At 48.9% G+C, this 11,987-nt stretch overlaps 1 protein-coding gene across 4 annotated transcripts in view; it reads left to right on the top strand.

Annotated features, from left to right (window-relative positions):
- The first annotated feature begins 1,124 nt into the window (after window positions 1-1,124).
- The window catches only part of SMARCD3 (SWI/SNF related, matrix associated, actin dependent regulator of chromatin, subfamily d, member 3), an 80,695-nt gene continuing 69,832 nt past the window's right edge, over window positions 1,125-11,987 (top strand). The window contains exons 1-3 of one of the 4 annotated variants that reach the window (XM_032125338.1): window positions 1,125-1,200; window positions 2,188-3,052; window positions 4,300-4,489. The gene's annotated coding sequence lies outside the window, so the exon portion shown is untranslated. Of the gene's footprint in view, window positions 1,201-1,595; window positions 1,697-1,978; window positions 3,053-4,299; window positions 4,490-11,987 lie in introns of those variants that run through there. The other 3 variants (XM_032125492.1, XM_032125405.1, XM_032125274.1) reach the window with 3 other exon arrangements.

Raw genomic sequence — 11,987 nt, 5'->3', positions numbered from 1 at the left:
TCGTGGCCTGAACCACTGCACCAGATGCTTTCATGCCCCACTGTCCCAAGGGCTCACCACTCCCTAGACCTGTACTTCAGCCAAGGCAGTCACCCTCTCCTATTCCCATTCCAAACCCTTTCCTGGATGTACTAAGCACTTACCTTGTCTTCTCAGCATGCATGCTGAACCATTGCTCATGGATTCTCAAAGGGGGCAATTTTCTGGTGACAGGTACCACACAAACTCATTTTCCATTTGCAACAGTATTTTGGTGGTACAAATAACTGTAGGGAAAAGCTTGAAAATGTGACGCAAAAACGCAGTGAAAAAGCCAAAAGCATGTGTATAGTCTCTCCTTAAAAACACCCAGTGAGACTTAAATCCACCTCGTCATCTTTACAATATTTTACTTCATCTTTTAGACATACACTGGTTTTGAGCCCATGAAGCTGGCAGGTTTTCTTGGCTTTTTGCAGATGGAGCTCAGTCCTTTCACTGCTTCCTCACAGCTGCTTGGAGCATCACCCCAAGGTATTCACTGTCAGTGCTCATTCTGTCCAAACTTCCCTCCTCGTCCCCGTGGACTGCAGGGCTTTGGCAAGTCGCACTGAAGGTTCCTTCTAATTACTCTGTCCAAGTGCACATCATAGACATCTCCCACTGCGTGTTTAAGAAGCAATTTTCCTTTTCCTGTTAGAATTGACACTGCACCAAAGACCCTTAACCCGCCAGGCCCAGTACCTTCATCCTCACCCTCCCGGGAGTCACCAGCTCCTTAAACACAAGGAAAAGCGTGCGGACAGTGGATCGCAGCTCGGGGCCTGTTCTGAATTTGAAGGATTGGACGTGCCTCAGAGCTCCCTTGGCCTGTTTGCTCTCTCATCCTGTTAGTACCGTACCCATCGCCACTGGAATTCTCATTGCCTCCCGGTGAACCCCGGCCCCGTCACCGTCGGTGCGAGCCCCGCTCGGTACCGGTCGGAAGCGCTCCCGACCCTGCTGCGAGCGGGCGGTGCTCGTCCCCAGCCAGGTACGGGCAGCGCGGGCCGCGTTGGCACCGGGCTGGGCGGGGGCTCTGCGTCGGGCCCGGCGGCCCGGGGGGGTGATGCGGAGCGGGGACGGCGGGCGGCGCTGTGGAGCGCGCGGAGGCTGCGGCGGCGGGTCGGGAGCGCTGCTGGAGCAGCGGGGCTGCGGCGGCGAGGGCGGCAGGGGGCGGCGGTGAGTGCGGGGGTGAGTGCGGGGCGGGGGCGGCGGGGCTGGGGGACTGCGATAGTAAGGGGGCTCTGGCGGTGGTGCGGGGCGCTGGTGGGGAGAGAAGGGGGTGGCTGTGGCGGCGGAAGCAGGGGCGGCGGGGCTGGGGACCGTGGCGGCGGCGGACCCAAAGCCAGTCCGTCCCTCTCTCGAGCTCTGTCGAGGCAGCAGCGCCGGAGCGGCCCGTGGGGCTGGGAGGGTGTGGGCGCCGCACCCGCCTGTCCCCGGGAGGAGCTCCGCGCCGCGCCGCCCCCGCGGGGCTGGGAGCGGGGCAGGGGCCGCGGCTGCACCGCCGTCCCGCCGCAGCAGCGCGGCCGGGGCCGGGCGCTCCCGGCGCGGGACCTTCTGCCCTGGCGCGGCGGGCGAGCCGCACTTTACAGACGGTCCCTGGCCGCTCTCCGCAGCGCCGCGCAGGCGCCCCGCGCGCAGACGGCCCCGGCGGGAGCGGAGCATGGACGGGACGGTGAGCGCCGCGCGGCCCCCCCGCCCCGGCCGCCCTCCGGCTCGGCCCTGCCCCGGGCATCTGCGAGACGCCCACGCCGGCGGTACCCCTGGGCCGGGCACGGACCCCGGGCAGCACCGCTGCTGCTCCCGCCCGGGCGCTGCCCGCCGGGCTCGCCCGCCCGGGAGATTGGTGGAGTCCGGGCGGACCCCGCGCCGCCGGTACCGCCCGGCGGTGCCTCCCTCCTCAGCCGCCGCCGCCGCTGTTCTCCCGCGGAGCCGCGGCTGGAGCGCCCTGGTGGCTGCCGCGCCGCGCTCTCTGATCTTTCCCCCGGACTCGGCTTTACGCGGTACGGCGCCTGCCTGGCCCCCGCCGGGTGTCCCAGCGCGGGCCCCGCGTCCTCCTCCGAGCCCCGGCGGCTTTGCTGCCTTGCAGGAACTCGGCTCGCTCGGAGAGGCAGGCAGAAAGGGGGAGCCCAGTGCTCATTTACCTCTCCCGAATGTGGGCTGCAGGCCCCCTCGGGAGGGTCTCCTTTAGCAGGGACTGACTTTACCGAGGGAGACACCATCACTCGTCTGGAATTGCCCATCCTGCCCTGACATGGTCCATGCATTCTCTGGAGAGGAGTGTCCTCTTCTTAACACCCTGTTCCTGGAGACACCCCAGCGCTGCCCTGCATCTAACTGACTGCTGTCTCTGGTGCTCCAGCAACAACCAGCCTTCACACAGGAGATGGCAGCTTTTGAGAGAGAGTATTTGACTTGCTGCCTCTAAGATGCCCCTCAGTTCCGTCTTCAGAGGGAGATACATGGTCCCAGATACTCTCTCAGGACTAACAGATCAGTGCCTGTGGGAGACTGATGCTCTGCGTGTCCTTCTGGAAGATCTTCTGACTTCCTGAACATGTAAACCATCTCACTTTGGCACCAGGAGTCTGCTGCTGGAGACTGCTGCTCCTTCCCTCCCTCCTGTTCCCTGAGGCCTGAACTCTTCTCCGTTTCCTCCATCACTGTGGCCTGTGGAGGATCCCTGTGTGTGAGCTGCTGCTGGGAAAAACTGAGGTAGAATTAAAATGGGGGACTGAGGAGCAAACAAGGTCATTCACCAGTCAGCATGATCTGGGAACGTGTGCATTATCCTTGCCTGGTACTGTCAGCACTTCCCTTCTTGGAGAGACTGACTTCATCCTACTGCCCATCCGAGGAAGTCCTGCAGCTTCTGAAAATAACCACTTCCTTGGTGCTGTCTCAGGAGCAATCAACGATCTGCTGTTTTCCATGGGGACACGACCAGTGAAGCCAGCCTGTCTTCCCTTGCTGAATGCCCTGACCTCTCTGTGAGGAGGAACTTGCAGCTTGGTCTTGCCCCTAAGGCAGGGTGAGGACACTCAGTCTTTGCTCTCCTCCTTTTCCTCAGTGCTGCGGTAGTGTTCCTTCCTGTACCTCATGCACTCTCCCTTCTCATTTGCGCTGCCTCCACTGCAGTGTTTGCCTCAGCCCCTGCTTGCCTGGGATCTGTCCTTCCTTGAATACAGCTCTGTTTCAGCAGAATTCACCATGATCTTCTTTCTGTCCTTTTTTCTTCCCTTTTTCTGACCCCACTGGATCCAGAGCCTTGGTCCTGTCCCTGGTGGAGTTACCCACTCTATTCATGCCGCCTGGCACTGCCCAGGCTGGCACTGCAATGTTCATACTTCCCTTTCTTGCCTATCCATTCTTTGAACAGTTGTTTCTATCTGCATGTCTAGGTGCGAGCTTATGCTTGAGAGTGCTGTGTGTGCTGGTGCTCACACCTGTTCTGCTGTAATGCTGCTTTTCTTCATCAGCTACAGTACAGAGCTGTCAGGAGCAGCAGGGCTTTGTACTTGCAGGTGCAGCTGGCTCAGCTCTTCCCAAGGAACAGGTCCCTTTTCCTTCTTAGCCTGGTTCGTCTTCTTTGGGACTTATCATAGCATGCAGACACTGAAGCTGCCTGACTATGCCCTAAATCTGTGGGATCATTAGTTACTCCAGTCTGCCGCACTCTCCCTATTCTACTGGGGCAGCTAACAGTGCCTGCTAAAATGCTGGAGTGTTCTGGTAGGAGTTGATTTTGAGTTCTTTAAGGAGTTGATTTTTTTAAGGATGAAAGCAAGCTGACTTGGACAATGTTCCTAAGCTGGCCTGCCTTCCCAAGGTTGAGAACATCTGTCTGAGAAGATACCTTTGTTTCTTGGGACAGGCAAATTCCAGGGATCCACTCTAATCCTACCCACCCTGTGGTTCTTATCAGAGCCTGCTCAGTATGTTGACAGGTTATAGGCAAGCAGTGACCTTCATGTTCTTTCTAGATTCCACAAATACAAGCTGGGTCCTGTGGGGAAATTGAAGAGCCCACATGGATGGGCCAGTGCCTGGGCAAAACTGCTGTCCTGGCAGCCTGGACATGCACCTGTGTACAAAGTCTCCAGAGAAGTCCCAAACCACTATGTCAGTCTCATCTTCCCTTTCTTGCTCTTCTCCCCCTCTTTTTTTCCCCATGTTGTGCTTCTTATGAAGTGTCACATGGGTTGGTGCAGTTCTAGGAAATGTTGTTTTTATTGTACATTACTTCCCTCTCACCCAGTACGTACTTTCTCTTTTCAGAGCTGGATCCAAATGCATCCTCAGCCTGCTGTCTTAGAGCTGTTCCTGCTTAAGGTCAATGAGAGCATCTCCTGCTAATTCATCATGACATAATATCTGGTCTCCTGCTCCATCCACAGGATAAGTTTATTCCTTCTTCTTGGTCTACACAGATGTGACTCCAGGTGTTCAGCTGCCTTGTCTGGTACAGGTAGGTTTTAGCTCTTTGAAAGGTGACCTGTTTTAGTCAGGAAGGATGTGTCTGTGCTTTGTATTGGGGATGGAAAATGTTTACCTTTGGGCATATGGGAAATACTATGTTGTGAAATAAATCCTAAGATGCCAGCTTGCTGCTGCTGACCTAAACGGGTCCTTTGAATAGCCAATTACTTCTGTGAGAGTTTGCACTAGTGCTGGCAGGAAGATGCTGATCTGGCAGAGTGGAAGTGACGTTGGAGGATGCAGTTGCTAAGAGGAGTAGTAGTAGCAGCAGGTATTCTTTGTGGTAATTCATTACTCCATTTGCCACAGGTAAATATAATTAGTTCTTGTCAGGTGGTTATTGATCTGTGGGGTTCCCATGCTTCTCAGTGCAGGTTTAAATTAGCTCTTCCCAGCTAGGAAGACTTCTTCACTATCTGCTGTTGCTGGATGGGCATTGGTCATCTCCATGATACGGTGCTCAAATCTGCCACTCAGATTTTCATTTTCTAACATTAGTTACATTCTACTTTTTGCTTCCACTGTGAATATCCACCTGTCTGTTTTCCCAGCCAGTACACAGTGTGCCTATAAGGGACTTTTGTTTTTGCCACACCTGGATTGGTGACTTCTCACCTTTCACAGCCTGCACAGGTCACCTCACTGGTAGTGTAAACTGTGTGGTAGAAGAAATGCATACTATTTTGCTTTGGAAATAAATAGCCTAGGTTATAACAATTCTCACTTTAACTGGAAGAGCTTATGTATGAAAACTCCTTCAGTTTTTTGATGAAGATGCTAATGCTAACCTTCAGTTCTCTTTATCACTCGGCGCTCTCTCCTCATCCAGTGCAGTGTTGATACAGTGGTTTCCAAGCAGAGTGCTTGGGCTAACACCTGGAATTTGGTGGTCTCTCCTTAAATTGAACAGCGTTCCAGGAACTTATCTTTTCTGGAAAGATGCAGCTGAAGGAATTGAATGGTTCTTAATTGAAACTGTAAAATATTGAGAGTTCAGGTGTTATACCAGGAGAGTTATCCAGGTTTTGCATTTTTATAGAAATGTCCTGGGTGCATGGAAATAAGCAGATACCTACAACTTATGTGCCTTTCCATCTAGCTCACAAGGCTGCGCTGTGTTCTCCATAGTGCTTTCATAATGCAGACGCTGGCTAATTGGTCTTGTTCATGGAAGGTTCCTCAGAGGTCATCAAGTGAGGTGTGTTTAATTTTTGTGAATTGACAGCCTGAGATGCCCTTGTCAAATGTTTTCAATATTCACTGAGTAAACATGGAAGTGACAAAGATACTGTCATTTCTGTACCTGGATGTATTTGCGAGCACTGGAAGCTCCATGCTGCACAAGGACCCCATGAATTTTATGGAAAGCTCTTTCGGTCTTCCTTCCATTTCTTGAAAAACTCTGCATTCATAGGTTCCAGTGTTTGAGAGACAAACCTCCTATCCTTTCCCTTCTGGCCTCTTACAGTCCTGCAGCCTTCTCTGTTTTCTGTACTGGCACAGAGATGGTGTCTGTGTCTGTCTGTGATCAGTGCCCAAAGCAAGGGACAGAAGCATTTCTCTCTGAACAGAACTAGCACCATGGCTTAATTGAAGGCCTTAGCTAGACTGAAGAATTTGCCTACTCCAAGAATGTCAGTGTAAGATTCTATTCAATATCGTACCCTTTACCCCCAAATTTGGCACACTTACTCTCTGCCTGTGAATAAATTAAAAAAATTATTTGTTTAAAGGTAGTTCAATTCCTTTCGAGATCCTAAACTGCAGGGAAGAAAACACAATTTACCAGTTATATATTTTTATTTTTACAGGCACAGCTATTGCATTGAAGTGCGAAATCATGTAAACTTAACTTTTCAGCATGTGGCCTTTGATTTGTAAATGTGCTTTTGATGAGCACCTCCCCTATGGAGACAGGCTGAGAAAGTTGGGACTATTCAGTCTGGAGAAGAGAAGGTTGTGTGGAAGTGTCTGAAGGGGCTACAAGGAAGCTGAAGAGGGATTATTTGTTAGTAACTGCAGTAATAAGAAAAGGAGTAATGGGTACAAATTGAAAGAGGGGGAAATTTAGGTTAGATATTAGGAAGACATTTTTTACTATGAAGGTGGTTAGACACTGGAACAGGTTGCCTAGGGAGGTTGTGGGTGCCTCGACCCTGACAGTGCTCAGAGCCGGGTTGGATAAGGCCTTGAGTGATCTGGTCTAGTGGGAGGTGTCCCTGCCCATGGCAGAGGGGATGGGACTAGATGATCTTTAAGTCCATTCCAATCCCTTAACATTTTATGAGTCTATGATGTGAAAGAAATTTGACTTCACTTGGTGAAATTGCAAGGCCCAACAAAGAATGATATTGAAAATTTATAAATTTATTATTTTTAAAGATTTAAACCAGTCATTTTCCTCTGATAAAATATCTATGATTCATGGCAACAGCAGAATTTAGAGTTAAGAGGTGGTGTCTAGATGGAAAGCAAGAGCTGTGTTTGCAGCTGTGAGACCTGTGAGGAATGATTTTAAAATGTTACTTGCAGATTTTTATGCTTTCCAGTTTCATGGTAGAAAGAGGACATAGTGGAAGGTTACTTAAGCGTTTTTATTCTTGTTTGTTCTTTGAGATCATGGGGATAACCACATAGTAACTGAATGGGCTGGCAGGCTGATCACACTCTGTGTGGACAGGGGCCAATCTGCGTAGTTGCAGGAGAAGGTACAAAGCTCATTCACTGTGGTTCACAGAGGCATAGAATGTATTGGTTGGAAGGGATCTTTTACAGATCACCTAGTCATGTTCCAGTGTTTCACCTCCCTCATTGTAAAAAATGTCTTCCTTACTAAAAATGCCTTCCTTCTAATCTAAAACCACCCTCTTTAAAATGGCACTTTAAAAGTGTTGTCCCTTGTTTTGTCTTAGAGGCCTTGGTAAAAAGTCTCTGTCTTTCTTACAAGCCCCCTTTAAATACTGAAAGGCTTCAAGAAAATCTCCCTGAAGCCTTCTCTTCTCTGGGTTGAACACCCTTGGCTCTCTCAGCCCATCTCCAGAGCAGAGGGCTTCAGCCCTCAGAGCATCTCCATGGCCTCCTCTGGGCTTGCTCCAGCAGATCCATGTTTGTCTTGTACTGTGGAGCAAGGTGAGGTCTGACAAGAGCAAACAGGAATAATCCCCCCCCTCACATGCTGTCCATGCTGCGGGATCAGCCCAGGACTGATTGTTTCTGGGCTGGCAGCGCACGTGACCAGGATCTGTTCTATTTTTCATCCACCAGCACCTCCAAAGTCCTTCTCCACAAAGCTGCTCTCAGTCAACTCATCCCCAGGTCTGTACTGGGATAGGTGAGACAATTGCCCCAAAGGTGCAGGGCCTTGCACTTGGCCTTGCTGCACTTTATGAGGGTCCCATGGGCCCACTCTCTCAGGGTCCCTCCCTCTGGATGCCATCCCTGCCCTCCAGCTTGTCACCTGCACCCTTGGCTTGGTGTCACCTGCACACACACAAGGGTGCACTCAGTGCTACTGTCTGTGTCATTAATAAAGATATTAACCAGTACTGGTCCCAGTATGGAGCCCCAAGAGACACCACTGGATCCTGATTTCCATTTGGATGTTGAGCTGACATCTATTGAAAGACATTTTACTTAGAGCCCAAGAACTATTGATTCCAATGTTCAAAAACTCAGCTGAGAAATGTGGGAAACCAGCATGGCTGAGTAAGGACCTCCTTCCTGAAACTGAAACACAGCAGGGAAATGCAGAGACAGTGGAAGCAGGAACACACATCCTGGGAAGAACATAAGGATACTGCCTAGGAGTGTAGGGATGGGATCAGGAAAGCTAAGGCACAGCTGGAACTAAGTTTAGCAAGGGATGTGAAGAATAAGGGCTTCCTTGCACAGGTATGCTGGTTAGACAAGGAAGGCAAAAGAAACTGTATTCCCCAATAAATGAGATGGAGAATTAGTGACGACCAAAATGGAGAAGGCTGAGGTATTCAACAACTTTTTTTCCTGCTCAGTTTTCACTTGTAATTGCTCTTCCCAAATCACTGGACTCTCTGAATCTCAAGGCAGGGACAGGGGGAATGAAGTCCTGCCCACTGTAGGAGTAGATCAGGACCTAGACCATCTGAGGAACATGGACATACTCAAGTCCATAGGACCTGATTAAACACGTGCCAGGGTCCTCAGGGAACTGGCTGATGGTGAATCCTGTCTCTCCTTAGTAATCTGTATTCATCAAAGAACATCCCATGACTGGAGAAGCTGAAGCCCTGGCATCAACACCAGCCATGAAGCCAGGTGTTGATCTGCACTGATCATGGTTGTTTACACATTAATGGATCTTATGGCTAAAAGAAACTTTTGGATCATGTGACACCCATATTTTACTGAGCACTAATTGATTTCCGTAGGTCCTTACTGTGAGCCTTATACCTTTCACAAAGACAAGCTGGTTAACCATTGGAAATTTCAATGCGATATACTGCTTGTAGACCTTCTATCAGTGGAGGGTTTAAGAACTTGGACAAATACTTGTTAAGAAGGGTTTTGGCAGATCAAGGCTGACTTGGGGAAAGGAAGTATTTGAAGCTCTAAAGGCCATGCCAGCCCCTCTGCTTGTTCTCTTAATACTTGTCATTCTTGTATGAATGAAAGTGTCTAGTGCAACAGTATCTGTATGTGGTTTATAAGTAATTGTTGTGCTAGTTTTGGGCTTGGTAGTCCAGACCTATCTTAGTAAGGAAGTGAACCAGTTTGGACTGCTAAGAACAGCATCTCTGGATCTCCCTGGGATGTGCACAGACCAGCTAGGGACCAAGGCAGTGTGCCCTGAGACAGGGCACCTGAGAAACATCTGCTGTCACTACTTTGCTATGGACTGTCTGGTACTTTTAGTCTCCACCATCCTCTGAAGTGAATGGTGGTGTGTGTCTTGTGGACATTTAACACATACAGATTTTGCCAAGTGGTTTACAAGTCCAAGAAAACTGGATGCTCCTTATCTAGTTACTGCTTTTTGCATCTTCAGTGTCTCTTGGCAAGTCCTATGTCCGTTGGTGTCCCAGGCTGGCTATTTTGCATGAAAAAGGTTTCATTCATTTTGAACTTAGTCCTCCATTTTTGTTGGTGGTCCTCAAGTTCTTCTGTTACACGACAATGTGCTCCTTTCATCACAGTGACAATTTTCATTCTTTATATTTCCCCCCTCCTCTGCAACATAAACATGCACTCTGCTTCAGTTCCTCTCCATAAGAGGATTATTTTGTACCTAGTCTTTCTATATCTGTATGGTTATAATTCTGCTGTATGCTTTCAGAGATGTGACCAGCACTGGCTGCAGTGTGATAAAAAAACTGTACTGACTGATAGCATGTTCTGTAGTGTCTTCTATCAGACTCTTCATTACTCCTTCAGATTTTATTTTCTGAGTGAATGCTTCTGTCAAGTGTTGCAGCCATCCTCATCTGTTAATATCTTTAACAATATAAATTGCACACAAAGTTGTAATTCGTGGAGTCCTGTTTTTTGTTTGAAGAGGAGGTGTGTAAGTGTGCCATTGCAGGTAAGGAGTCAGCGTGTCTTCTGTAGAGATAAACAGTGCCCCATGGGTCTGTTATGTTCCTATTCTATTCTCAGTTGTGTCCCTGTTTTATTAGGATTAGAATTCTTCGATGGCTCATGTAAATCAAAGTGGGTTTGTCAGCATATTGCACTTCAGTGTTTTGAAAATGGCTCTCAGCAAGGTTTCTAAAGAATATAAAAGCTGATAAGGGAAATAGTCAATAAAGAAAACTCCTTGTAAGCAGTAAGAAAAAGCAGTGACTCATACAATGGTTGAGGTTGGAAGGGACCTCTGGAGGTCATCAAGCAGAACTGGTTGCCCAGGACCGTGTCCAGACAGCCTTTCAGTATCTCCAAGGTGGGAGACTCCACAACCTGTCTGGGCAACCTGTCAGCCTCACTGTAAAATACCATTTGTTGATGTGCCAAGGGAACTTCTTGTGTTTCAGTCTGTGACCCTGGCATCAGGTCCTGTCACTGGGCACCACTGAAAAGAGCCTGGATCCATCCTCTTTGCATGCTCCCATCAGGTATTTTTATACATTAACGAGCTCCCCTCTGAGCCTTCTCTTCTCCAGACTGAGCAGTACCAGCACTCCTGGCCTTTCCTCACTGGAGAGATGCTCCAGTCCCTTTGTCATCTTCATGGCTCTTCTCTGCACTCCTCAGTATGTACATGTCTCTCTTGCACTGGGCAAAGCACTCCAGCTGTGGCCTCATCATGCTGCACTGAGGGGAAGGATCCCCTCCTGGATGTCACTGTGCCCAGGTACCCCACCCTTGCTGCTGCCTCGTGTTCCACTTGGGGTCTTTGTCTGACAAACTGCTCTCTGGCTGAGTGGCTGCCAGCACATTCTGATGCCTGGGGTTTTTCTTCCCCAGGGGCAGGAATTTGCACTTCCTGGTGAATTTTTGCCAGGAAATGTAAGGGTACACGCAAGGCGAGAGCACACCTCTTCTTCATTAAGGTCAGGCAGTCAAGGAGGTTCTCCATGCAAAGGGGATAATAAGTAAATGGGGAAAGTGCTACAGAAAAAGAGAGACACAAGGCTGTGAGTCAAGGGATAATGGTGACAAAGCCCAAGAGCAGACTTCCACTGACTGATGAGCCTTTAGGAAACTACAGGCATAGCTTTCAAGAGGTCTAAGCTGAATTAGTGCAATCCCTGGGACCTGGAGTTGCTGAAGGTGGTGGCTGTAGAAGGACGAATAAATACTGAGTTTCTGTGCCTTTTTGGTTCCCCATTGGTGCTCAGTGTAGGATGAATGAGTTCCAAAGATCTAAATAACGAAACAACAAAATTAGATTATAATGTGACATTATTTGACGCAGTAGAACCTAAAGCTGTCTTAGGATTGGGGAAGTGTGTTTCAAAACTGGATGATAATATGGCAGAATAAATTCCAGGTTGATGAATTTATATGTAAAGTGCATAAAGAAAATAAACCTGCCAATGTAGCCACATTGTTGCTAAAATTATTTCTTTCAGCTCAGGAAAGAAATCTTGGCATCTTTATAGAGAGTTCTCTGCAAACACGAGCTTAACAGTAGTGATTAAAATGGAAAATTTGATGTTAGGTATTACAGGAAATGAATTAGCAAAGCCGAAGTTACTGTTGTAATATTGTATAAATCCATGGCTCTCCTATGTTCTGAAGAGAGGATGGAGTTCTGTATCCCTTAAGATGCCGTGACTAGTAGAACTAGAGGAATTCTAGAAAAAGTGATAAGGATAGTGAGAGGTGGAGGGATTTCCATCAGAGGAGGCCTGTGAGAATTCTTTAGAGAAATGATATACGAAGGTAAAAGTGGTAGAGATCATCAGCCACCACTGAGGAAAGGCAAAGCACAAATGGACTTAGGATTTGTAGAAGATACAGGCATGTGATGAAATTATGAGGCAACAGGCTTAAAACTAGCACAAAATATT

Source organism: Corvus moneduloides, chromosome 1 (genome assembly GCF_009650955.1).
Source record: "Corvus moneduloides isolate bCorMon1 chromosome 1, bCorMon1.pri, whole genome shotgun sequence".
Classification (NCBI taxonomy): domain Eukaryota; kingdom Metazoa; phylum Chordata; class Aves; order Passeriformes; family Corvidae; genus Corvus; species Corvus moneduloides.
The sequence above is the reverse complement of the archived record's forward strand: the minus strand, read 5'-3'. Positions and strand labels throughout refer to the sequence as shown.